The 27846-nt window shown below is 43.8% G+C and overlaps 1 long non-coding RNA gene across 1 annotated transcript in view; it reads left to right on the top strand.

Moving 5' to 3' along the window:
• Nucleotides 1–22990: 22990 nt before the first annotated feature.
• LOC132661499 (uncharacterized) overlaps nt 22991–27846 on the top strand; it is a 78690-nt gene continuing 73834 nt past the window's right edge. The window contains exon 1 of the long non-coding RNA XR_013550397.1: nt 22991–23061. This is a non-coding gene — a long non-coding RNA (uncharacterized LOC132661499). The remainder of the gene's footprint in view (nt 23062–27846) is intronic.

Here is a 27846-nt window from a genome sequence, read left to right on the forward strand (position 1 = left end):
AGAGGCACCAAACCAAAAATTTGGCAGGTGCTACATTTCCATGCTGACAGTGTCTCTGCCCCTCTTCTGTAAATGCGTGTTTATCTGTCGGCCTGGGCTGACAAAAGCTCTAGCATTCACAGAATGTGAGCGCCGTAAGGGCCCTACCAGGTCAGCGAGACCCACCCCTTATTTTAGAGACAGGGGAACTGAGACCGCCAGAGGAGGGAGACTGGCCCACGGTCAGGCAGGCAGAGCTATGCTGAGATCCCAAGGTCAAGATGGCCAATCCAGAAACTCCTTCCAGAACCCTGCATTTGGAGCAACAGCAGCTGCAACATTAAACTAACATTTTTGAACACTGATCAAACACCAGGCACTAGGCAGGCAAATCTCATTGAATTCTCACATCCCTGTGAGGTACATTTCATTATTATCCCCATTTTATGCGTGAGAAACCAAGGCTTGGGGCACCTGGGTGGCTTAGTCAGTTAAGCGTCCAACTTTGGCCCATGTCATGATCTCGCAGCTTGCAGGTTCCAGCCCTGCACTGGGCTCTGTGCTGACAGCTCGGAGCCTGGAGTCTGCTTTGGATTCTGTGTCTCCCTCTCTTCCTCTGCTCCTCCTCCGCTCAGGCTCAAAAACAAACATTTTTAAAAAATTGAAAAAAAAAAAAAGAAAAGAACCCACGGGTCGATTTAGGTGTTTGCCAAGGTGCCTCAGTTGGTTGAATGAAAGGCCGATGCCTGGATTGTTTTAACTCTCCCCCATCATCCCAGATGCCAACCTCACCCAGGCCCCCTCCACTTTTGCCTGAACTGTGGCCCTGGCTTTCTAAGCGGTCTGTCTCACAGACTCTGACTTTCATCTCTTCTCATCGATTCTCCACATCTCAGCCAGAGCTGGCTTTCAGAAACAGGAAATAGATCATTTTGCCTCTAGCATGAAATCAGTTCAGCAAATCTCTATTAAGCTCCTACAGTTCTCCGGGCACAGGGCTAGAGGTGGTGTGTCAGTGACTAAAACAGACATGGTGCTCACTCCTGTGGAGCTTGCTGTTAGGTGGGGGGACAGATGGCAGCCTCCCACTACTCTTCAATCGAGGTCCAGATTCTTAAACACACTTGAAAAGGCTCGCCAAACCCTGGACCCTGCCTCTTTCTCCAGCTTTACCTTCAATAGTCCTTCCTGCCTTAGATGAGTTTAGAAAAACAAAGAATTGGGTCTCAGCTGGCTTTCTTTACTGCACAAACCTGTGAGGTGAACTTTTGTCAGTCCAGTCTGACCCACAAGAACCCATAGCTAGAGTTCTCTTCTCATTAATGGAAGTACTATCGCACAACCTATCACATCCCTCCCAGCTGGGGATGGTGTGACTGGGTGAAATAAGCCTAGGACTGAGCCAGGCATGGGTCCAAATTCTAGCTCAGCCTCTTAGCAGCTGGCTGAACTTGGACATGGTAACTTTCTATGAGCCTTAGTTTTTTCATATGAGAAAGGGCGTCTTTTGGTTTGATGTAGTCCCATTTGTTTGTTTTTGCTTTTGTTGCTTTTGTTTCTGGTGTCAGATTAAACAAATCATCCCCAAGGTCTATGTCAGAGAACTTTCTGCTTATGTTTTCTTCTAAGAATTTTATGGTTTCAGGTCTTACATGCAAGTCTGCAATCCACTTTGAGTTAATTTTTATGGATGGTGTGAGAAAGTGGGTCTAGTTTCATTCTTCTGCATGTGGCTGTTCATTTTTCCCCGCACCTTTATTGAAGAGACTGTCCTTTCCCGGTTGTATATTCTTGCCTCCTTTATCATATATTAATGGCTATATATGCATGGGTTTATTTCTGGGCTCTCTATTTTGTTCCATTTGTCTATATATGTCTGTTTTTATGCCAATACCATACCTCTTTGATTACTATAGCTTTGTAACATAGTTTGAAATCAGGACATCCCTTTTCATGATTTTCCCCTCTTGACCTTCAGTATGTACACCTGAAGAGGTACAGAAACTGGCTCGCATGCAGTCACTTCCATTTCTGCAGAGGTCAGTGGGAGTGTGGTCTTGTCTGATATGGCCAACTCCAGGCTCAGGGGGAATTCCATTTTTCACTCAACTGTTTGGCAAGGGGCTGGGCTCTCGCAAAGGCAAGGCTTTGGTTTTTTGCAGTGTTTTCTGATTAGTGATCTCTGAATCTCACAGAATGTAGGAAGGAAATCTGTTTGGCCCATAAGATGTAGTACCCATGTAGGCAGAGAACTTGAAGGCAAGAAGCACCATGAAGGATGCCTGGGAGTTAGAATATCTTGGGCTCCATTGGTTCTAGGAACAACACCTGCACAGCTAGATTGAGGGGAATAAGGTAGCTCACAGGCTGACTTGCACAGTTGTTCTGGATGTGCATTATACAACTCTAGGATGTGCCATTCATACACTATTCATTGTAGACTTGTATATTTATTTACTTTTCTGGAAGATGGCAGGTAGTAAAATATCTCAATAAAGGAGTGCCTTTTTTGAACTGGTACAAAGTATTCCATAGGCTGGTGATGGTGCTGATCAGATATTGATCCCTGCACCCATCTCCTAACTATAGAACACACTCCCCACCTCTCCTCCTAGCCTGATATGTGGTTGTTCTTCCCCTTAAAGCAATTTCTGACCCTACTGTGGCAGACCTAGTGGGCTGGGCTCAGACCTGCTTAGGGAGAGCCATGCTCTGCCTGAGGGGAGAGTGGACTCAGGGTCCAAACAGCCTGAGTGAAGTTCCCAACTTCAGGGTTTCAAAAAACTCCTTTCCCTCAGGACAGTCTGAGGAGTGAATGCTAGATGTCAGCGCCAGTTCACCCCCCAGCTTCTCCAAGAATAGGACCTATCTCACTGTACCTTGTAGAATGTGGGGTGAGATATTCATTCCTCTCTTTGGAGCCAGGACTCCTCTTGAATTGCCATCCTCCAGCAATGTGGAAAGAGCCCTGACCAGGGAAGCTGGAACCTGGGTTCTCGTCCCACCACTGCTTCCAATCATGTTCAGTCCACCTCACCTCTCTGAGACTCAGCTTTTATTTTTTTTAATTTACATTCAAGTTAGTTAACATACTGTGTAGTCTTGGCTTCAAGTGTAGAACCTAGTGATTCATCTCTTACATATGACATCCAGTGCTCATCCTGAAAAGTGTCTTCCTTAATGCCCATCACCAATTTATCCCCCACCGCCCCCCATTCCAGCAACCTCAGTTTATTCTCCATAATTAAGAGTCTCTTATGGTTTTATATATAGACATTGATGGCAGAGTAAAGTGTATGGTCTCAAACCATCCCTTCTCTGTTAAATTATATCCCAGGAGCCTGGTGCATTTCTTCACTTTTCTTGGGCTATGTGTTGGAAGTCCATACTGGCCTGCCTCCTCCTCCTTTGAATTCTCTTTCTGCCTGGCATTACCCCTCTCAGCCTCTGACTTCATGTCAGTGTCTGGGGTAGCAGTGGGGTAGCAGTGAGTAGCTAGCTCGTGTTTGCAGCACAGACAGCCTCTCCTTACATTGCGTCTTCTGCACGGTAATTGATGCTGTCATTTTTACATTTCTTGGCACCAAATCCTTACCAGCACTTTAAGTGAAACCTTTTGATTATTTTATTCCTTTTTTTTTTCCTTTTAGAAAGTGTGAGATCTTCAACACCCTACCAGCAATATTTAGTGTCAAGACTGTGTAGTTTTAGAGGAGTGTGTGTGCTCATGTGCTTGTTGGGGGTGACAGGAAGAAAGACGCAGAAGGGGCCAGAAGGGTATCTGTTCTCTGTCTTAGCAAAGAGCAAGCAGAGATAGGCACACACTTCAACCCAGGAATGGATATAAGACACCAGGGAGAATTTACTAAGAGAAGGGAATACAGACTTGCACAGTGTGTCTGCATGGAAGGCCTTCAAGCCTTCCTGAATGCCAGCTCCTTGCGAGGCACTATACTGAGGGACTGTGGATCCGGAGAGGAGCAAGGCTCAGAGCCCCTGCCCTCATGGAACTTACATTGGAGGTTAGGAGAAAGAAATAAACAAATACATGTTTACGACTCTGAGGGAGCAAAGACCTTTTTAAACAAGACTTGAAATTTAAAAGCCATAGAAGAAAAGATGTGCATGAAATCTTTCAAATGAAATTCAAATAAATGATTTGAAGACATCAAAACTTTGAAGTCTGTATAATAAAATACACAAGTAAACAAAATTAATAGTAAGCAAAAGATTAGTAGAAAATAGTTGTGACATGTATCACACACAAAGGACTTTTCAACTGCATTGTATAGAATGTCTACAAATCAAAAAATTTAAAAAAACATGGGCAAAGGATATACATTAGTGATCTATTGCCACATAACGAATTATCCCCCAATTTAGTGGCTTAAAACATTTATTTTATCACTGCTTGGGTAGGTCAGGCATGCAGCCATGGCTTCGCTGGGGCTCCTTGCTCAAGATCTCTCCCAGGCTGCAGTGAAGGTGCTGGCTGGGGCTGTAGTCATCTTAAGCTCGACTGGGGAAGGAACCGTTTCCAAGCTCATTCACATGATCGTTGATGAGATTCTGTTCCTCATTGGCTATTGGCTGTTGGCCATGTGGGCTTCTCCACAAGACAGCTAAATATGTGACATCTTATTTCGTCAGACTGAGGAAGAGCCAGGAAAAGAGAGAGAGAGTGCTAACAAGATGTTAGTCACTGTCTTCTGTAACCTAACATTGGAAATGACAGACTATCATCTTTGTCATTTCTATTCATTAGAAACAAGTCACTGGGACATTAAGGGAAGGAGATTATATAAAGGCATGAATACCAAGGGATGAGGACCATTGGGGGCCACTTAGAAGTCTGCCTACCACAGGATACAAGTGGGTAGTCCATAGACAGAGAAATGACCTCTAAACTCATGAAAAGATGCTCAGCTTCACTAATCATGAGGAAATGCAAATTAAAATAATAAAGAGGAATCATGCTTTATCCGTCACATTAAGGAAAATTAAATAATGATGACATCTAGTTTTGGTAAGGGTTTGGGGAAACAGGTACTATTATGCAGTCCTGGTAGAAGAGAATATCAATATAAAACGTGAAGATGTGCATAGCTCTTTACCCAAAAAGGGAACTTATAAGACTCTACTGCAAACAAAACCAAACCAAACCAAACAAAAAAAATACAAGTATGCAAAGCCCTATGTTCAAGAATGCTTGTGGAAATGGTGTCTGTGATAGTGAAAAATGAACCCACAGGCATGCCCATCTGGAGGATGGTTAAGTAAATTATGAGACATCTAATCCATGGGATTCAAGCCAGAGATGACAAGAATGAGGTAGATGAAAGATCTTCAAAACATATTTTTAAGTAAACAAAACAAATTGCAGAATAGTGTAATGCCAGGTAAAAACAAAACAAAAGCACACAATACAGCAAAACCATTATTTTTCTATATGCACACATGTGTGTCTAGATCCCTATTGAGACTATGGAAGGACACAGATCAAAGTGGTTACCTTGGGGGTGGGAGAAGAGTTGGGCAGGAGGAAGGATGGCTAAAGGGGGCTTCTTTTTATCTGTGTAGTCTTAGCTTTTACAATAAGAATGTGTACATGTATTCTTTAATTTAAAAGTAACTGAAAAGCTTGGGTATTTTTGGAACACACAATTATCATGAGTGGAAATAACATAATCAGAGTAATCTTGGGAATTCAAAGTCCATCCTCCAAGAAAAAGAGAACATACGAGGAAAGAAGAAAGTCCAGGGGCTCCTTGGTGGCTCAGTTGGTTAAGCTTCCAACTCTTGGTTTTAGCTCAGGTCATGATCTCACAATCATGGGATCGAGCTCTGCATTGTTGTTGGCTCTGTGCAGACGCATGGAGCCTGCTTGGGATTCTCTGTCTTTCCTCTCTCTACTCCTCTCCCACTTGTGCGCTCTCTCTCTCTCTCTCTCAAAATAAAGAAAGAAGAAAGTCCAATAGACAAACAAAAATAGAGGAAAATCTACTCCCCCACTTCTCTGACATTGTCTCCTTAAAGAAAAATCTGAAACAGTTTGGAAACGTCATAGATCCTAATAGTCTGTGGGCACCATAGCTTGGGATCAGTTAGAGCCTCAGTAAATAATGGTGAGATCAGATGAGTGTTTAAATCCCTTTCTGATCTATAATATCTGCAAGGCTGTCATTTCTGATTAACTGCGGTTAAAATATTAGAATATTTCTGTACTGGTTAGTAAATAGCAACTGTCACATGGACCAGACTCCTCCCCAACCACCCCCTGCACCTGACACTGTGACCTCCCCCTGGACCTGCACCTCCCACGAATCAGCAAGAAAAAAGGAAATGTCTGTCATACCAGGAGCCCAGGACCTTGCTTGACAGGCCAGCATCAGTTCTGATTGGCCAGTGCCAGGCTGTTGTAGTGGTATATGTATATGCGTATAGATATAAAGTTTTAGGTAATTCAGGATGTTTGATGCATGACATGAGGTGATAAGGAAGCCAACCTATGTAGAACATTAAAAGCAGGTACAGCATTAGTGTTAATGATAACACCTCTTTCCCTCTCCCTTAGGTCATGATAGTAATGGGAGGAATAGAATTGGATGGAGATTAGAGGAGTTCTTGAAATATTGGGGCCTATGAAATTTTGAAAAAGTGTCCCCTCTGGTTGACTTGGCTTACACATGTCAAGTTGTAGATTCCATGCTCTTAACAACCCATCTTAAGATTTCTTTTTGTGAATCAGGGGCGCCTGGGTGGCTCAGTCGGTTGGGCATCCGACTTCGGCTCAGGTCATGATCTCGTCCGTGAGTTTGAGTCCCGCATCGGGCTCTGGGCTGACAGCTCAGAGCCTGGAGCCTGTTTCGGATTCTGTGTCTCCCTCTCTCTCTGACCCTCTCCTGCTCATGCTCTGTCTCTCTCTGTCTCAAAAATAAATAAAAACGTTAAAAATTTTTTTTAAAGATTTCTTTTTGTGAATCAGTATAGATAGAATGGCAGTACAGCATAGGAGTGCTGTCTGAATGGGCATTGAGTGCCTTGGGAACAAAGACAACAGTATGGATCAGGGAAGGCTTCCTGGAGGAGGTGATGGCTGTGCCTACCTGGCCTTTGGAAGACAAATAAGAAATAACCAGCTGAAGAGAAGGAAGGGTAGGTATTTCAGGCAATGAGAAAGGTGACCAGAAAAGAAGGAGGAAGAGGAGGAGGAGGAGAAAAACAGAAGGAGGAGAAGGAAAGGAGGAGGAGGAGTGGGAGGGGGAGGAGGGACAGGCGGAGGAGGGGGAGAAGGAGAAGAAGCAGCAGCCTTGAAAGCGAAGTTTAACAAGGCTGGAGAAAAGAGTGTGGACAATGGGCTAGGAGGAAGCTGGCACAGAGGCCAGGACAGATGTAGGAGGAGACCGTGGTGACATAACTAATCCAGGGAGAAATGTGCCTTGCAGGGTCTAAGCAAAAGTGCCACACTTCCCACCTTTTCTATACTGCCTGAAAGTATCTTTCTTTAGTCTTAATTCTTGATTCTCCTTCTCCAAAATCAAACTCTGTGCCTTGCCACCTCTAGCCCCAGGAAACAGATTGACTTTTGCACAAAAGCACTAGCAGAATGGGAATTTTTTTAAGTTTATTTATTTTTGAGAGAGAGAGACAGAGAGAGGGAATGGGGGAAGGGCAGAGAGAGAGGGAGAGAGAATCCCAAGCAGGATTCTGTCAGCCCTGCTGACGGCACAGAACTCGAACCCAGGAACCATGAGACAAGTCAAAACCAAGAGTTGGATGCTTAACCGACTGAGCCACTCAGGCGCCCCAGCAGAATGGGAATCTGCAGCAGCTGTATTTGAGCTTCTCTGGCAAAGATATAAACCATGGCTTCAAGATGACCCACTTTGGATCACAGGCTCTTGGTCCTTGACACCAATGGATAGACAGGAGTCACCTGAGTTAGTCACCACAGGTGAATAACCTGTGGACTGTGGAACTCTAGGTCTGGAAGTGCTGGTCTCAGGGAAGAGAGAGCCCCTGCCCCCACCTCAGGGTCAGAGTCCTGAAGGCCACCCTGTCACCTTCACCTCCTCCGCTCTCTCCTCCCAATGAAGGTACTGGGATGGGCGGGACTCACCAGGTTCTCAGGAGGCCTGTGGGTTGTGGTTCATGTCTTCTAAGCAGAGTTTGGTGGCGAGAAGTCTGATTTCGTGTCTGCTGGCTACTTTAACGGTTTCTGACGTGGGTACCATGGACACGATGTCTGCATCCTCTGAGCCTCAGATTCCTCATCTGCAGTATGAGGAAAACAATAACCATACAGAGTCCTAACCAGTGAAGCCCCCATCACTTCCTGTTACAAAGGAATGGACCAGTGGAAGTCAACATTCTCACCCAAACCGCCAGTCCCCTGGCAGGGAGCTTAGGAGAGGGTGAAGCAAAGAGCAGGTTTCTTCCTAACATCTTGAGGGAGAGAGAGAATGGCTTCCACTACAGGTGTTAAGATTAAAGACCATTCTTGAAGGAGGGAGGACCCGGAGACCTATACTTAGAATGAACGGTAAATTATGACAAGCAGATATGGGAGTAGTAAAGGTGCACACAGAGAGGTCATCCTGGCGCTGTCACCAACTAGCTGTGTGACCTTGGGCACGTTGCTTAGCATCTCTGGGACTCGGTGTTCTCATCTATAAAATGAGGGGGGATGATATTATCAACTTAATTTTTGTTGGGTTGAATCTGCATTATTATAAGGATTAAATAAGTTAATACAGGTAAAGTTACCAGATCACTGTTAACTCGATTGCTTTAATTCTTATGATGCTTCCATGGCCCTGGTGGTTGAATCCTCTGTTTTATCTTTGGGGTAAAAATCATCACTAGTTACCCTGACAGTGAGTGGGAGTGGTCATTGGGAGGAACAGTAGTTCTGGGCACAATCTACTTTTCAGAGAAAATATAATAGATTGTTGCCATAATAGCATTTGGAGAGAAATTCCTGTCCCAAGTGGGGCCAGTGATTTACTCTGTGGTTATGAGTATATAATGTTACTAATGTAGTGTGTGTGACCCTAGCTCTTCTAAACTTTCATTGTCGGTGGATTTCAGCAATCCCCGGCCTCTCCTAAACGTCTGGAGTGGGGTGAGAGTCGGGGGGTGGGGGCTATCTCTCTTTCCCCCCTGCTGCAGCCCCTCCCTGTAGCACTCTAATGAAATGGCAGCCCTTGGGTGGAAATTCTGAGCTCTCAGGGCCCTCACCCATGGGAGGCTGGCTCAGCCTGCCTGCTTCTTTACTGAATGCAAGACGAGGCAAGAGGCCAAGGCGATTTCCTCTCTTTTACTGCATCATAAAAAAGCATCTCATTCTGCATGTGACACCTCTTGAGTGCTCATGCCCAGGCCATGATTAACAGATAATCTCATAAAGGCCTGTGGTCCAGCTGCCAAGACCCACCTGGGGAGAAAGCAAAGGCCTACAACAGAGACCCTTCCTATAGCCTCAAAGACTTGTTTCCTTAAAGTTACTCTTTTCCCATCTGGGGATAATCTAGGCTCTCCTGCCCCTTGCTGGCTTGGCTCCCTGGCTGCCATTTTGCTCTTTCAAAGGGAAGCTTGCTGCCAAACACCCAGACCCTTCCAAAGAGAGGACGTTATTCTCTGACTAAATTAGAGAAGTATTGAGCTGGAGACTTTGGGAATTGTCCAGTAGCGAAACCCTTTCATTGTAGTGATAGGACAAATGAGGCTCAGAGACATCAAGTGATTACCCCAGGGTCAAACCACAAAGGAATGGTAGAAGTGGACTTGGAATCCAGATCTCCTGACACTCATTTGAAATAGCCATTGTCTGCATTCCCACGGACCATAACCCAGTACTGTGTCCTGACTGAGTGTTTATTGTGTCTGAGCCATCCAAGAATGGCCTGCTGAGATGGGGCCTGAGCTCCCAGACTGGACTTGGAGCCATCTCAGGAAATCACCGGTGCTCCTTTTTGCCTGTTCAGCTCAGCAAGGACACCCAGGAGGGGACAAGGGGATTCATGACTGGCTGGTGGCAGAGCCCCCCAGCGGGAGCCTGACTCTCTGTTAGATCCCAGTGACCAGCACAGGCCGCTCCTCTTTCAGCCTACAAGGACCACGGTGCAGAGGAAATAGCATGGGTGTGGGTGTGGAACAGACCTGAGCTCCATTCCTGACACTGCTGCCTTCTAGCTGTGTGACGTTTGGCCATACAATTTGCTCTGAATTACGTTTCAAAAATAAGAGTAAAAATTGCTAGCGCCACAGGCTGTTGTGAGGGTTAAAAGGGATTCTTCGCAGATATGCTGAGTATGGAGCCTGACTGTATGTACTCAGTGTGCAGTTCTTGCCATTATTATTGCCATCCCTCCTACTAGACAACATCAGGCAAGTCACAACCTATGTGAACTTCAAGTTCTTCATTTTCTCTAAAATAATGAGACTATTCCTACCCTACAGACTTAACCAAAAGTTTATGGCAAAGCACCTAGTGGGTTCTCCAGTCAGCTTTAATTTCCTTCCTTCCATCTGGCAAGTCCACAGGGGAGTTCTGGTAGACAGAAAGAAAGGTATGTTAACTCAAGGTTAAGGCTTGAGTTCTGTTATTTCCACCACGGGTGCTAAACATCTATACCTGTATCTCTATCTGATGTGTCTCTATCTGTCTCTGTATTTCTGTGTCTATCTCCATGACATATGTGCTTCTAGTTTTTCTCTTACTTTTTTAAAACAAAGGGAAGTCATTCAATTGTATTTGAAAAAAGAAAAAAGAAAAATATGTTCATGCTCCTTATAAACAATTAATATAATAGAGAAAAGTTTAGGGGGCACCTGGGTGCCTCAGTTGGTCAAGGATCTGACTCTTGGTTTCCAATGAGGTCATGATCTCACAGTTCGTGAGATCGAGCCCCACATTGAGCTTTGTGCTGACAGCGCAGCACCTGCTTGGGATTCTTTCTCTCCCTCTCTCTTTCTGCCCCTCCCCTGCTGTCTTTCTCTCTCTCTCAAAATAAATTAATAAACTTAAAAAAAATTTAAATAGAGAAAAGTTTAGAAATGAAAATAGTAAAATAACCTAAATAATAATACTCTTAACATATTGAGAATAAGCAAACATCATCACTGTTGTCTTTGTATTTGTATACATAGATAGAAAAATAAATATCTAAAAAAACTTTAATAAAAATGAAATCATAACTCTAAATACTATTGTAAAATATGAAGTATTCCCTTTAACTTTCCTGGAATTTAACAGAAGAAAATATACCAAAGAAAACTGTAGATTATTGAATACATGCTTCTTTACCATAGGGTAGTATTTCATGAAAAATCCTTTCAAGGTCGATGGAAGTGATTATAGAAAGCATCAAGAGATGGCAGTCATCATGTCTTCTGAAACCATGTTTCAATGTTAATAGCAATAACGTTTGGGCTGTGGAAGATAAAGACATTAACACCCTCACACGTTCTCAGCTCCCCTCTCCACAAAATTTGGATTTTGTTAGTTATATGATTATTTGTACATTGTTCAGACTTACAGCTCTGTCTGCTCTCTAACTAGAATAGTTCCCGTATTTCATGCAACCGTTCAATTCCAGCTCCCATGACTTACCTTGTAGGTAGGGTAAGTGGGGTAGGGGCAGCTAAACCGCAAAAGAGTAAAACATACGGTGTATTAGGAAATCATACATGCTATAGAACAAAAGCAATAAGTAAAGCAGACAAAGGGAGGTGCAGAATACTGGAGTAGAGTGGAGTGGGCACATATTGCCATAGTAAATAAGGCAGTTAGGGCGAGCTTCATTGAAGATAGTGTTTATTACCACTATAAATATTAACTAGACCTACTGCTTACCACTAGTGCACCTTCATGATGTTTCTGTCCCTAAGTTATTTTTTTCTTTATTTCTTAATTGCCTGAATGTCACTGTCACATAGTTTTGTTCAAGAAGGGGGCCATATTACTGATTTCTCAGCTTCGAGAAAGTCTATTGCTTTTTATATTTAACAACACTCTTGTGCGGTTGTAACACCTGGGGTACATTTTCTCTCTCTTATTGTGAACACTGTCTTTTGGCCTTAAATGTTGCTGTGGAGAAAGCTGAGGCCAGCTTGATTTTAACCCCTTGAAATGATTTGCTTTTGCTGATTAAATGTTTGAAGTGTCATTTTTTTAAAACTTACATACCTCTATTTTGAGTTGTCTGTATTAAATTTTCCTGGAACGTGGTGTATCTTTCAATTTGCTTTTGCAAGTTTTTAATTTATTTAGATAATTTAAAAAATTTTACCTTTGGGTTTGGAAACTTATTCTTTTTATTTACTAGGCTTTAAAAAAATCTATTAGTTTCCCTGTACTTGTTTTTAATACCGTTGTTTTAATCTACATTTACTGTGATTATCTCAAGCTCCTATCCATCTAATTCATTTTTAGTGAAATATACCTGTTACTTGCTCTAATTTTTTTTTACATTTATTTATTTTTGAGAGAGAGAGACAGAGACAAAGCACAAGCGGGGTAGGGGCAGAGAGAGGGAGACACAGAATCCGAAGCAGGCTCCAGGCTCTGAGCTGTCAGCACAGAGCCCGACGTGGGGCTCGAACTCACGAACGGTGAGATCATGACCTGAGCCAAAGTCAGACATCCAACCGACTGAGCCTCCCTGATGCCCCACTTGCTCTCATTTTTATATTAGTTCTGTAGTGATGTGGTTTGTGTCCTCAGTTTGTTTCTCTAGATCCTCCATCTCCTAATTTGTCTTCAACCTCATTATCTTGTCTCTCAGAGCTTCTGTTCCTGAATTTATACTCTTACTAAGATGTTCTATAACCTGAAAGGCTATGAAGATTTCCTGTTGTTCTTTTGTTATGTTTTCTCCTAGGTTGCTTCTTTATCTCTCTCCCCTCCTCTTTCCTCCCTTCCTTCCTGTCTCCCTCCTTCTCTCCTTCCCTTTCTCCTTCCTTTCTTTCCTCCTTCCCTCCTCCCCCTCCTTCTCTCTCTCCCTTCCTCCTAGCCCCCTTCTTCCCTTGTTTCCTCCCTCCGTCCCTTGCTCCTCCCCTTTCTCCCTCCCTCCTTTCTCCCTCCCACCCTCCTCCACCTCACTTTCTTCTTTCACAATGTTTGCATAGCTCTTTCATAAATAAGTGAGAAGTTCTTATGATGCTGTTTCAACTCACCAACATAACATTTGTAGAAGCTCATTATAAAGTGTCTGATTCCACATCCCTGCCTTAGAAAGTACCGCCTGGGGAATACATTTGAATCTATGTTTGTTGCCTAAGACTCTCTGGAAGACACTTAGGGCCTGCACTTCTGACTGTTTCCCCTGCATCCAGTATGGCGGTATGGTGGACTGAGGCAGTGAATTTCGACAGGAGACTCTGAGGGGCATCCTGACTGGCTGGTGGGCTGGGACATGGACCAGTGAGGCTAATGCTACGACTAGAAGCTGTAGGAACCAGAAGAAACTGACTTGAGGGAGCCAGAATCCAACTTTTAGTATCCAAATTGAAAACTTGGAATCAGTATCTACAGTGGCTGAGAGAGCTTATGTTCTGAAGGGAAGCTGGCATTTAGTCCAGGCTCTGTAGCTTCATGGTTTTATAATCTGGCTCCTCTGCCTTCCCATCTGCACAAGGGTGGTAATGATGGTATCTTTCTCATAGAATCGTTGTGAGGATTAGATGAGGCAATGAATCAACACTTCCCTCAGTGTGGGCAGCTTTCATAAATGCTAGCATTTTCTATCATTATAATAGTGAGACACAAAGGACACAGACTTCTGACAGGCATCGATACCACAGAATATCTGATCAGAAGGCAGCACTTAGCAGCGAAAATATGATCGAAAGTGGCACAATGTTTGGTGTCAGGAACAGCACGTAAGGCCTGTGATTAATCGCTCACAATGAGACCCCAGGCTGTGGCTGGGAGGCCTTGGGGCTCACACTCCTTCCTCCAGGATGCTGGCAAGAGGTGAGGGGAAAGGAGGGAAGCATGAGAGCCAGACAGGGTGGCTTGCCACAGTCCAGTGGCTCCCAAAATGTGGAGTAGTCTGGGGAGACTAGTGGCATCAGCATCACCTGGGAATTTGTTAGAAATGTGAATTCACAGGGGCGCCTGGGTGGCTCAGTCGGTTGAGCGTCCGACTTTGGCTCAGATCGTGATCTCGCAGTTGACAAGTTCAAGCTCCATGTCAGGCTGTGTGCTGACAGCTCAGAGCCTGGAGCCTACTTCGGATTCTGTGTCTCCCTCTCTCTCTGCCCCTCCCCCACTCATGCTCTGTTTCTCTCTGTCTCAGAAATAAAATAAACATTAAAAAAAAAGAAGTTGGGGCACCTGGGTAGCTTAGTCGGTTGGGCGTCCGACTTCGGCTCAGGTCATGATCTCACAGTCTGTGAGTTCAAGCCCCACATCAGGCTCTGTGCTGACAGCTCAGAGCCTGGAGCCTGCTTTGGATTCTGTGTCTCCCTCTCTCTCTGCCCCTCCCCCACTCATGCTCTGTCTCAAAAATAAATAAAACATTAAAAAAAGAAAAGAAATGTAAATTCACAGCTCTGGCTCCACACCTAGTGCATCAGAAACTCCGGAATGGAGACCTGGACATTTGTGCTTGAACTAGTCCTCCCAGTGATTCAGAGGTACTCTTAGGTTTGAGAACCATTCTGACTTCTACTATTGTGCTAGTGTTTGGAGAATGAATGGCCAGGATGGGAAGGCAGTGACCCTAGAGTGCCATGGCCAACGTCTTGGAAACTTGAAGTAGGCTGTGACTTTGTGGGCAGAATTAGACTGAGTTGTGCTTGTTAACAACCAATGAGCATTTTAATAGACATATCATCAGCCTGCATACTTATTCCTCTAAGTATATGTCATTTGTGTATCCTCTACATACATGTGGATACTGCTATGCTTAACCTATTCTTTAGTGAACCATAATTTTGATTATAAAATGGTAAAACATAGAGAAACACTTGAGTCTCATAGTTATGGTAAAACTCTGGAGCTTACGTTAAACCAGAGTATCATCTGCCATCTGGTGGCAGCATACCCCACCGACAGGTTCCACAGCAATACCACAAATGAAAGATCTCTGGGAGCTAGGAATTGGGGAAGGGGGAGTACATCTTGGGTCTGAAGAAATTAGAGGAAGATTCCTCCTCATGTCAGCTTATTTATGATGGTTCCCTCTCAGAGAAGTGAGGTGGAATACGGATGTTAGCAGCAGACAGAACTGGGCTAGAGCAACTTTTGGAAAGTTACTTAACATCTTCGAGCCTCAGTTTCCTCATTTTTAAATGGAGGTAAGAGTAAAATAATGCTTCAATTTCAAGATTATCGTGGGGGTCAAATGAGGGAATTGGTTGAAAACAGCTGGACACGTTTGGAAAACTGTTAAGAGCTGCCCAGATGTGAGTTGTTTATTATTTATGTCTGAAATTTGGTCTTTAATTGTGGAATGTAATGTTCTCTGTTGGAAGAATTCTAGATATTAGCAAACAGGTGGAGAAGGTATTTTGGTGTTTGGGTTTGTCTTGAAAAAAAATTTTTGAAGGACTTAGGGCCAAGAGATTCTGCCCTGAGATTACCCCAACTATGATTTAGGAAGGAAAGGGGAATGATCAACTCTACGCCCCAGCAAAGTGGTGGGGCAGGAAGTTGAAGAGCCCCTGGCCATAAGCCATTCAGGTGCCTTTTGTCCTTGTGTCATCTGGACTTGGGAGAAGGAAGGATGGAAAGGAAGACAGAAGGCTGGGTAGAAGTTTGCAGAGACAAAGGTGGGAATGAGGAAAAGACGGAGAAAGATAAAGACAAAAAGAAGACAGGAAGGGAGTCAGCAACCAAGAGAATAAGAGATAGAAGAAAGAGTCCTTGGGGGAAACCAAGTTAAAAGAAGCTTCAACTAGAGGGAAGAGAAAAGGACATGCGCCCTGGTGCTGTTGCCCTAGAGGGTTCCAGGCCTTTCCAACTGGCAGTACTTTTTTATGAGTCCACTTTTGCCACTGAGACACTTGTTTCTTCAGGGACCTTGTGTTTTTGTACACGTGAAGTGTTTGGATCCAGTGTGCTTAGTGAAAGAGAAGAGTCCTACATCGCTGGAAAAAGAGACCAGATGTCTTTGAAATCATCTAAATTGTCTCTATTTAAAAAAAAAAAAAAAAAAAGAAGTTACTCTTTCCATTGCTGCCAGATCTGAAAGTCCAATTTGCCAGGATAATATATCCGGTGTGGATAAAGATTTCCAAAGTTGAAGTGTTTGTTGCTTAGCAACCTGGAGGCATGAAGGGGCCATTTAGGCTCTGCCATTGAACCCTTTGGGAGACCAGGCTTTACTCAGCAGCAGGCATGGGCTGAGAAGGAACCAGGGCTCACTCGGGCCTTGAGCCCACACTGTCCCTCCTCTTGTAGGTTTCTCCCCAGGTACTTGAGGGTAATAAAGTGTAAACAGAGGAGGAAGGGGAAGCAGAAAGAGGCAGAGAGAAAGGGAGCCGCCTAAAGAAAAAGGTCCCAGGCATTGAGTGAGTCTAAAAGAAAATACCAATTGTGCCTATGACTTGATCGTTGGCTTTCGGCACACATCCAAATATCTACTACTCCAGTGCTGTGGAACAAGAATACTTTTGTACTTTGAAAATGCTATTTTTACTACTAACTGTAAAGAGAAACTATGTACATTATTATTGTTATTGTTATTATTATTATTGCTGTTTTCCTGGTCTCAAGTTTCAGTGGAAACCTGCCTACCTACTCATCTGTGCTCTACATGAGGGGTGGGCACTGCAGTAGTTCCTCCAAATCCATTGCCCCTTCTCCTGGTAATTACTCTGGTGTTTGGTCCAGTTTGCACCCTGCCTCTACACAGTTCTAGCAACAGCAAAGAGGTGACTCTATACATAGGGCCTGTGGCCCAGACCGAAGCTGGTGTGCTCAATCTCGTCTTCTGGCCATAGTTATTTCTTCGGGGACAGGACTGTGACCCCATTCTGACTACAGAGCTACAAGAAGAGAAGTTTGCTGGGGGTTCCCAGCAGAGCTCTTCCTCAGGCATCTGGGGAAATTTCTGGGGGTAACCCTGTTTTTTTCTCTCTGGATACTTGCAGCCATTTGGGGGACCATAAGAGGGAGACAACCTTAAGATGAGTCTGATTCTGGGAAGGGCAGGGTGAAGGGAGAGAAAATAATGAACAATGAAAAAATCCTTGATGGTACACGCTACTGAATCAAACTGTTCCTGAAGCCCAACTTGATCTTCAGTCTCCAATTATATAAGCCAATAATTGTCCTTTATTGTTTAAGCCAGTTTGAATTGGGTTTTCTGCTACTTAGAATCCAACATTTTTTATTGATGCAGTAACCTTTATTGAGCACCTATTCTATGCCTGTCACTCCATAAAATGCTCTTATATGTGTTATTGTCGCCTAATCCCCATGGTAACCTGGCAGGAAAGGTATAACATCCCTATTTTTCAGCTGAAGAAAAACCCCAGTTCTAATACTGCAGTGGTTTGTAGTAGAGCTGGGATTTTGATCCAATGTCTGACTTCAGAGCTCTCAGGCTCATCCCCAGGCTCAGATTCTCTGCTGGCAGGCGAGAAGATCTGCTCTCAACAGAATGGGGAGGGAGAGCAGTAAGGGAAGTCAGAAGTGAGTCCGGAGCTGACAGCATTGACAAAGGCCAAGACAAAGGCCCGAAGTAGAATCTGCAGTGGGTTCAGATGATCTGGCTGGTTCAGGGTCCTCGTGTGGTAAGCCACCCTCTGACAGCACGTGGCCCCCTCTCTGGCCAGGCCACAGCTTGCTTTAAATACCAGCACCCTGGACACCACGAGGAATAAAGACTTAATGACAACTACTCATCCCTATAAACATTTGCAAAGGCTTGTGAAATTTTATTTTATGTAACTTGTGTTTCCTAATTTAATGGCTTCCTTTCGGTGTCCCTCTTCCAAGTTAAGACATATCAGCAAACTGCTGGAATGATGAGACCATGGGGACATGATGGCACTAGTTAACTTTCAGAGTATTTACTCCATGCCAGCCACTCTTCTGAGAGCCTTCCACGTGCAGTTTGCAGGTTAATAGTTAGTGCATTGTCACCCCTCTGTTGTGAGTGTGGACATGGAGGCTCAGAGAGGTTAGATCCCTTCCCAAGGTCACACAGCTACATCCTGTGCTCTCAACCACTACCCTATATTGCCTTTTCATGCAGACAGAATGAGGAAAACCTCTCACCAAGGTTCTTGGCAAACAGGATATAATAAGTCTAGTGACAGATCGAGCATGCTTGACTTTAAGCACCAGAATAACCCTATTTGGTATGGAAATGAACCAAGTGTAGCTATAAAGTTGTGAGACTGATCTTTTAAAAACACACACACTTTATCATGCATATGACTGCCACACTTTTAGAAGTTATCCCTTACCCCATACTCTCACTTTTGAAAGAAAGAAAACCAGAAAAAAGATTCATATAAATAGCTTTGAAAAAGAAAAATGATGAGAACAGACCAGCACTGCCAGGCATGCAATATACTACAAGGCAGTATTAATTAAAACAGCATATGGTCCTGCGGATGAAAATAGACAAATAGATGAGTGGGAAAGGACAGAAAACCCCTCCACACTATTATTTGGTATACAGTAGAAGTAGTATTCCCTATGTGGAGGTTGGGCAGAATGTGGCACCCAGAAACATACTGATTTGGATTCTTTCCTCCTATCCTATACCACATTAAATTCTGGCTAGATTAAAAAATAAGATGTAAAAAGTAAGTCCACAAAATATCTAAGAGAAAATTTAAGTTCATGATTAGGAAAGGCTGTCCTAAATATTGCACCAACAACCAAAACCATGAACAAATTTGTAGATTTAACTGTATAAAAATTAAATATTTCTGTATAGCAAATATACCACAAAATATACAAAAGACAAAGGTTCCTAGCCTTGACACACAAAGAACTCTTATAAAATCAGCAAGATAAAATGGAAAACATAGCAATGTCAAAAAAAAAAATCAGGTCGGGGCACCTGGGTGGATCGGCTGGTTGAGTATCTGACTCTTGATCTCAGCTCAGGTCATGATCTCACAGTTCATGAGTTTGAGCCCCGCATTGAGGTCTGCGTTGATAGTGCAGAACCTACTTGGGATTCTCTCTCTCTCCCTCTCTCTCTGACCCTCCCCAGCTCATTCTCTCTCTCTCTCTCTCTCTCTCTCTCTCTCTCTCTCTCACTTTCTCTCTCTCTCCCAAAATAAATTTAACTTTAAAGAAATGTCAAGTTGCTTTAACAAATTGTTAGTGGAAGCATAAACTCACACATGATGAAATACAGTCGTGCAACATACATCAAAGACCTTAAACATTTGACTCAGCAATTCTCCTCCCAGAAATTTATCTTAAGAGAATGACTGACATATACACAGAGACATTTGTGTGAAAGATAGTCATCACAATGTCATTCACGATAATTTTAAAAGGTGAAATTAAGCTAACTGTCTGAAGAGAGAATAGGTTAAATAAATGAGGGGGTCTATCCATTCAAAGAGCATTTAACAGTGATTAATGAAGATGGTATACATGTATATTAACTGGCATCGAAACATGTTTTTGATCTGCTGTTAAGTGGAAAAAGGAACTTATAAGTATGTATCAAAATATTGTACTTGTGTATAGATATAACCCTCTTCCTCTAAGAATCCCTAGTAAACTATCTATCTAATTATATACACACACACACACACATATATACACACACATATACATGTATATATATGTATATATGTGTGTGTATATATATATATATATATATAATATCTATGTTTTCTAATATTTTCTAAAATATACATTTCTAGGTAATAAACTTACATGCATTAGCAAATTGTTTTGTATATATAAAATATCGCATAATAAAAAGCAAATACTGAGGGTGTGCTTATAGTAACACGACTGTTTCTTCCCTTTTTGTGGCCTGAGTGACTTTTGAATTGGCCCAGTAGGTTGCAAGGAAAAGCATGGGCTTTGAGAACCTCAATGACTTGGTTTGAAATTTCAGTTATCCTATACTGGTTGTAAGATTATGGGCACACTTCTTAACCTTCTTGAGACTCAGGATTCTCATCTTCAAAATAAGAATACTATCTACTTTGCATGATTATTATATGCCATACATGCAAATACTTAAGCCCCTAGCTCGGTGACTGGTGCCTAGAAGAGTGTTAGTAAATTGCAACAACTATTATTCTCCTTTAATTAACACTCAGCTCGAATGCCTCTCTGGATATCTTCAACTACCTTAGGCAGCTGGTTCTCTACTCACCATTTTTTCATAGCTCTTTGTGGGCACCTGCTATTGCTTACTCTGCATTGACCCACTAGATGTGAGCTCCTGGAAGCCAAAGATCAAATGGGCCCATCTCTGGATCTAGGGGCACATAAATATTTGTTGAATGGATAAAGGAGTAAATGAATAACAACTAAGATCAATGACAGCAAGGCTGAAATAAGTAAACATTTCCCTAAGAGAACAACTTTTGAGGGCTACACTCAACGGTATATATATTATGGTTCATGTTTTAAAATGTTTTTTATTTATTTAGAGAGAAAGAGCATGCATGTGAGCAGGGGAGAGAAGGAGAGAGAGAGAGAGAGAGAGAGAGAGAGAGACAAAAGAGAGAATCCCACGTAGGCTCTATGTCCTAGAGCCTGACGCGGGGCTGGATCTCACCACCACGAGATCACAACCTGAGCCGATATCAAGAGTTGGCTGCTTAACCGAGTAAGCCACCAAGGTGCCCCCATTTTCTTAAAAACTACCTGAATGTTATTTGGAATCCCACCTCATGGGAAATGGGACTCTAAGATAAAATATATAATACATCAGATATATTATACCAGTAGCAAATGCAAATATTTATTGAGTACTTAACTGTGGGCCTGGCACTATGCTAGGCACTATTTATTTATTTATTTATTTATTTATTTATTTATTCATCTCAAAAGATAAACAGTGAAGAAACTAATGATTAGAGAGTATAAGTCACTTGCATCCAGTATCTAGAGTGGCAGAACAAGGGTTTGAACCCACGTCTTTCTGTCTGGTTTTGATTCTTAACCTATGCTCTTAACCATGACTCTCCCCGGCGTGGCATTTCAAAGGCTTTATTGAGGAGAATGTTGAAAATCTTGTAACCACTGGATCCGTGGGCCTAAAGGGCTCTGGAGAGATGCCCCCACCATGGATGGTGAGGAAGAGGAAGGGTGTTGTGATAAGAGGAGATAACCAAAAAGAATGAGAGAAGGGGAGGATGATGGGGACAAACAAGATGGGGTGCCAGACAGATTGGGGGGAAAAACCCTCTGTTGACCACCATGGCTTGCCATGTTGGGAGGCAGCATTTTTAATACTTGGGCAAAATTTTGAAGTGGGCCATACTAATGGCATAACCGAGGCAGGGATGATGGGTATGCAAGTGAAATTTTGTTTTGTTTTACAGTTTTAAAAGAACAACCATTATTAAAATAAGAATATTGATTTGTGTGTTAAATTAAAGCACATTGACTGTCTAGGAAAACATTGGCAGTAGGAAGAGGTCTTTTACCTCCCTTCCCCACAAGCCTTAACCTTCCCCCCACCCCCCACCCCCAGCCTTTTTGGGTGTTCTATTTCTGCTAATCCTTGCTAAGAAGTAACTGGTGAGCAAGAGGTTAGCTGGTGGGGTCTCAAGGTGCGACCTTTCCCAGGGGCATTTGCATGTTAATAGAGGATACTGGGAACTCAGGAACAGCCTCCAGGTCTCAAATGAAAGAAGTCCTGAAGGTGGATGAGAGGCGTGGGCATGGCCCCCAGGGCCCCCTGCTGTGTAGGCCACGTTGATTCGGCCTGTGTGGATGGCCGCTGCTCTGGGCTTCTCTCCAGCTGCTTTTACAAAGAAGTGGTTTGGAGAAGAACAAAGAGATTGTGTTTATCCCCAGGCAAGTGTTCCCTTGCCAGAGCTATGTGCACAGTGCCCAGCTCAGAGTCTGCACCCAGACTCTGCTTTGCTTAATGGTTATTCGTTGAATGAATGAAGAAAGCTCTTTCCTCTTCCTCCCTCCACCCCCTCACACCTTCAGCCCTGTTGTCCATAAGCCCTTGAAGCCCAAGACTGAGGGCCCAAGACCGGGGCAACTTCTTTCTAGTGATAAGAACATAGCCAAGAAGAAATTCCTACCATTTGCATTTTATTATTTTTTCCTCCTTATAACTGGAAAACCTCAAAACTTGTGCTGAATTGCATGACCTCACTGACCACGTTTCATGTTCCTCGTTGAACTGCGGTTAAAACAATCTCCTTCTTAACTACGGCCAAACTGCAGAAAAGAAAATTCCTACGTGGACGTGTTCTCAGGCACAGGCACATTTCAGGGTCCTAGGGAAGGAAAGGGGCGGGGGACGGGGAGGGAGCCGTGAGGACAAGACTACTTTTCTGTTTGGCTGAATTCATCAAAAATGTCCAAACCCCATACCGAACATTCATCACTAATTAAATCCTAGCACCATAATTCAGAGAAAACAATTACAGCATTTAGAATTTTTAAAGGAACTATTATTGCTGCCTTGGCCCTTTTAAAAATTATGCTCCCCAAAGGACAAAATGTGATCCATTAATATGTATGTATTATTACTTTTTTTGTGAGGGAAGATTGCTGATGCCTGTGAATATGGAAGCATTTATCGGTTGCCGACAGCCGCTCAGTTGACTTGCAGTTTTAAGTGCAGTATTTTCTAGAATCTAAAAGGCTATAACATTAATTACCTTTTTGCCTTTAGCTGGTGGCCTGCTAGTTTCTGTCCCGTGTTCTCGTCTCTTACCTTGTCACACTGGCAACCTGCTTTTGGAGTGAAGGGGTCGTTCAGACCCCAGAGTCAAACGATTGCTGCGAGAGATCGCACAATAATCCATTCAGTTGAGGGTGGTTCCTCCCAGTTACCCTTGGTGCCCAGATGAGTTCTTGGTTTTTTTCATTTTTCAGGTGAGGCCCCTCTGCGTGGAATCCTATGCTCGCCCCTGAGTGAAAGGCATTCTGAATTTCGAAGTCAGGTCTGTGACTCTTCTACAGCGAGTATGCCCCTGCTAAACTGGGATCTGATTTTGTTTCTGTTTCATTTTATCCTTCTTTGTCTTGATAATTTAACAGAGTTATAGAGAACCGAGTTAAGCCGAGTCTGGCACCAAGGATCACGGTTGGCCTCTATGGAGCTGTAGTGCTTACTTGTGCATGTGCACGCGTGTGTGTGTGCGGGCACAGAGTACACATATGTATGTATATATATATATATATATATATATATATATAAAAGCACGACTCAGAAACTTCCATTCGGCTCCCTGATCAGTCTATTGTCACATGCATTTGGCATTCATTATCCATGAGCCTCCGGCGCCTCTGGTCCTGTGCCCTGGCTAACAGTGATTTGGTTTATAGAGATCATATGGCAGGGAAACAGACCTTGAAAGACAGAGCTCTGAGAAGCACACTTGATGAATTTCCTATGATTTGAGTCTGGGTTTATTCTTCCCTGTGGCGGGGCAGACACCCCAGAGCACACGCGGCCAGCCTGGGAGCGCAGCGAGGAGTGGAGGCTATGACAATACGCACACTGTTTTTTTCTTCACACGTCTCGGGTTGCATTTCCTATCTGGGAAAAAAAGAAAAGGGAGCCTTGTAAGGGATCCAGAATCTGGGCAGGAAACCACACAGAGTGAAGGTTGCCATTGTCATTAGCAATTAATGTAACCACCAGGGCTGGAAGGAGAAAGCCCTGCCAAGGCTTTCTTGGGGGAGGGGAGGGGGCGCAGAGGCTGTTGGAGGGGAGGGGGCCCCTTCCCCCGTTCACCGGCTACCGGCTACCAGCTACCGTTGGATCCGTTGGTCCGAGGAAGGAGCAGGACATCTTCCCCAGCATTCACAAGAGATAATACGGTGCTAGAAGTTTTTATTTTAAAACAAGGTGTCTAGGACTTGATAAGTTAGTTATAAAATGCCACTGCCACCCATTTTTAGTTTCTGTGGCTCCAGGTCTGATTCCTTAGTCCCTTTGATAGGCTATTTTTTTCTTCTCTTTCAGTCTGTTGAGACTCATTTTTTTTTTAACAGTATTTACTGAGTGCCTGCTCTGTGCCAAGTACTTGGGGTGCTGAGCATGAAGTTGATGCTAATCTGCAACATGTGTTGAGTATATGTGTACCAGGCATGGTGCTGGGTATTTTCTACTCATGACCTCATCCAGGCATCACTGCAACTCTCTGAGCTAGGTTTTCTTCTTACCCCAATTTACAGATGGCATAGTTGAGGCCCAGAGAAATTAATTTACTCTCTCCAGGTCATAAAACAAATGCATGGCCTAACTGGAATTTGAGCCCAGGCAAATTTGTCCCTTCAAACCTATGCTCCCAATACTTGTTTTATGCCCTCAAAGAGCCCATAGTCAGGGGGAGTTTCCAGCAAGTTAATCAATGATTAAATGACAAGATGAGGTGGGCTGTGACAAGGATAAGTTTAGAGTCTTCAGGTGTCCAGAGAATAGACACCTAATCTACCCTGGGGAGGCACTCAGGGAAGGCTGCCTACAGGAGGTGAGTTTGACATTCCTCCTGCCTTCTCTTGTGCCTCAGTAGTATGTTGGCCAAACTAGTCAGTCTGGAAGTGGACATTAATGTAGTAGTATCTCTGCCCAGCTTCCTATACAGGCGTCAGAATGTTCTGTAGCTCTGTCTAGTCACCAAAGATGTCTGCTTCCTGTGTCCTACGCAATGAAGTCCCAATTGGGACTGCCAGTATTTCTCCTACACTTGAAATGGATACCAATCTCTCTCCTATTCCTCCTCCCCCTTCCCTGTTTTGTCTCTCTGCTTCTTCATCCCTCCCCTTTCTGCCCCCACCCTCTTTCTCTTTCTTTCTGGTAGTTTAAAAAACGCCACTTTTCATTAATGTGACCAAAATGTCATCAAGTAGTTTAATGCTCTTTAATGTCCTTGTATCGTTTACGTTTTGCGAACAGTGTGGAAATGAATCCCATCTGTGGGTTCAAGAACATCAAAAAAGTTGGACAGGCTATTTAGACGTGCTACTTCACATTGCATTAGCGTGTACAATGTCAGGGGGCCGAGCCAAGCACGGTCTGTCCCAGCCTCAGCCCGCCCCTTCCCCAGCCTGGGAGGGACAGATCGCTTACCTCCAAAACTCAGAGGCAGTCTGGGGATGGGTTCTGGAAGGCTGCCCAGAGGCCCCAGGAAAAGTGTGAAGCCTAAATAAAAGATGAGAAATGATTCAGGAAAATCTCAATCTTCCTTTCTGGTGCCAAGATGCCCTAACAATAGCTTTTTCATCTCTCGGGTGAGAGGCTGGTTATAATGCTGTTTGACTTCTTCAAAAGTGATTAACTAGTCTCTCTGTCTCTCTGTCCCTGTCTCTTTCTTTCCCCTCCCCACCCCACTCCGGCTCCCCAGGGAAGGAAGCTCTGGGGCCCACATTAAGCTGACAGTTTGCAAGAAGGTGGCTATAAACCAAAACTGACTGGAGGGTGTCAAGTTCAGGGCCAGCAGAGCTCATAAAAGTGGTGCTCTCTGGATGGCCTCGAGAGGGTCTCAAAACCTCAATCAACAGCGTTGGTGATTCCTGGATGACCCTGTTGCTGTGGCATCACCCCGGCAAAGGGCACTGATGTTGGAGTCACCCCACTTGAATTCTGGCTCCTCTGCTTTCTAAAAATATGCTCTTGAGCAAGGCAACCCCTGTGTCTGTTTCCTTTCCCGAAAACCAAGGATACCAGTTGTTTCAGCCTGCTTAGGTGAGCTAACGGCATGAAGCGCATAGACTCCTGTCTGGCCATAGTAAGTCCTCCAGCAAGGTTAATCATCAGTTGTTCATAGTATTACTTTGTTATCCTGCTCTTGCAACCTCACCCCACCTACACTGTACCCTTCAGGTGTGCTTCCAGGTAGAGTCAGCCCCTTCTTCCCTTCCAGCTGAGTTCTCATCTCACCCTCCTCTGCAAGGATCGCAGTGAGTGGGAGGGGCAGGGGACCTTGACCTTGACTCCAAAATATCCTGGCTTTTTCCCAGCTCTGTGGAAAAACCCCTCATTCGACTGCATTCCCTGGAAAGAAGGATGTGGCTTTTTATTTTCAGAAAAACAAAAACAAAAAGCAAAACAACAGAAAAACAAAAACAAAAAAAATGAACAAAACAAAAACAAAAAGCCACCCAAATGTTCTATTCCTCCCCAGATATGGGTAACAGCCGAGAGTGGATTTTGAACTGTTAATCATTATAGCTGAATGAATGATGACCCACCTCTCTAAAGGCTCTCAATCGGTAGCCAGTATTGTAAACCCCATCCCCCTTATTTTGCATTTGCTTTTATGAATGAATATTCTCTAATTTTAAATGTAAACATAAGCAAATAACCTGATTGTTATTTCACAATCTTCAAGACAAGGTCATTCTGTTTTAACTTCTAAGTTAAATAAACAAAAACATTCCTTTAATGCAATTACCAGAAAAATAATTGGCTTCTAAGTTCCTTATAGGATGTGCTTTATAAGATGTGCGCCCATCAACCTGTTGGTTATTTATGCTAAGGCAATTTGGAGAATGCCAAGGGGTGTTATAAGTGGACTTTCCTGGAGGCTTGTGAACGCAGCTTATAGCAGCCACCGCTCCAGCCTTTGGGCTGAGACTGGTGGGAAGGACACTGGGTTCTAAGAATCAGCAGGCCTGGTTCTAAGATCGGAATCATCTCTTCTTGCTGTGTGAGCTGGGACAAGTCACCCAGGCTCACCCAGCCTGGACTTTTTCGTCAGCGTAGAAGGGTTTCTGCCCGAAGGTGCTCTCAGTGTCTTGTCATTGTGACCATAACATTAGCTCATCCTTCAGGCTTCATGAAGAAGGTCTTTCCAGACCTCCTGACTGGATGACATGCTAGAGCCTTCCTTAACCCGTCTACTTTCCATCTGAACTCACGGCACTATTGTTGGCTGCTGGTATAGCACTATGGCTAACAGCACAGACCTGGGAGCCAAGCTCCGTGGGTTTGATTTCTGGCTCTGGGGCTTGCTGGCTGGTGACCCTGGATAAGTCACCCAACTTCCAAGGCTAAGAATAGTATCTATCTCAAAGGACTATTGTAAGGATTAATTGACTTAATATGCGTCAGGCACATAGCCCAGTGCCTGACACATAGAAAATGTTCTGTATGAGTACATCGACTTTTATTCTCTCCTCAGTTATTTACTGTCTCTCTTTAGTCCTTCACTGAGAGTTCTCTGAGGACAAGCACTGCGTCTGCTTCCACTGCTGTAGCTCACCCACCACTGAGCACCGTGCCGGGCACCTGGAAGATTCTGACGATTATTCTTTGGATTGTGTTGAAGTAAAATAATGTAAAAATGCTTTGTAAACCACTGTGCAAGGAATTTTTTTTTTCTTACTAGTTCCGGAAGGAGTTTATTTGATGAAAGATGTCCAGGGCTCTCTCAGAATTGCTGCTGCTGCTGTTGAATGTGACAACATTTTGATCAGTTGACTAGTCAGTTTATGAATCACACTTGTTACCAGTCTTCCCTACATTTAGTTCTTGTCTTCCTGGTTTGTGCCGAGTGGATTTGCCAGAAAAAACCTTTGGGTTTGCTAATGCATACGACTCCACCACTCCACCGATGTTTACTGAGTGTCCCTTACAGGGCGGCCCCTGGCTGGGAGAGGCTGCAGACAGGAAGCAGAGTGGGACTCATTTTCAAGCTCACAGTCTAGGAAGGGAGGCAGATGTATGAATCCAGGCCTAGCCATGCATATTACAATAAATGAACACCTGATTCAACCTG

Source organism: Panthera onca, chromosome D1 (assembly GCF_046562875.1).
Source record: "Panthera onca isolate mPanOnc1 chromosome D1, mPanOnc1 haplotype 2, whole genome shotgun sequence".
Classification (NCBI taxonomy): Eukaryota; Metazoa; Chordata; class Mammalia; order Carnivora; family Felidae; genus Panthera; species Panthera onca.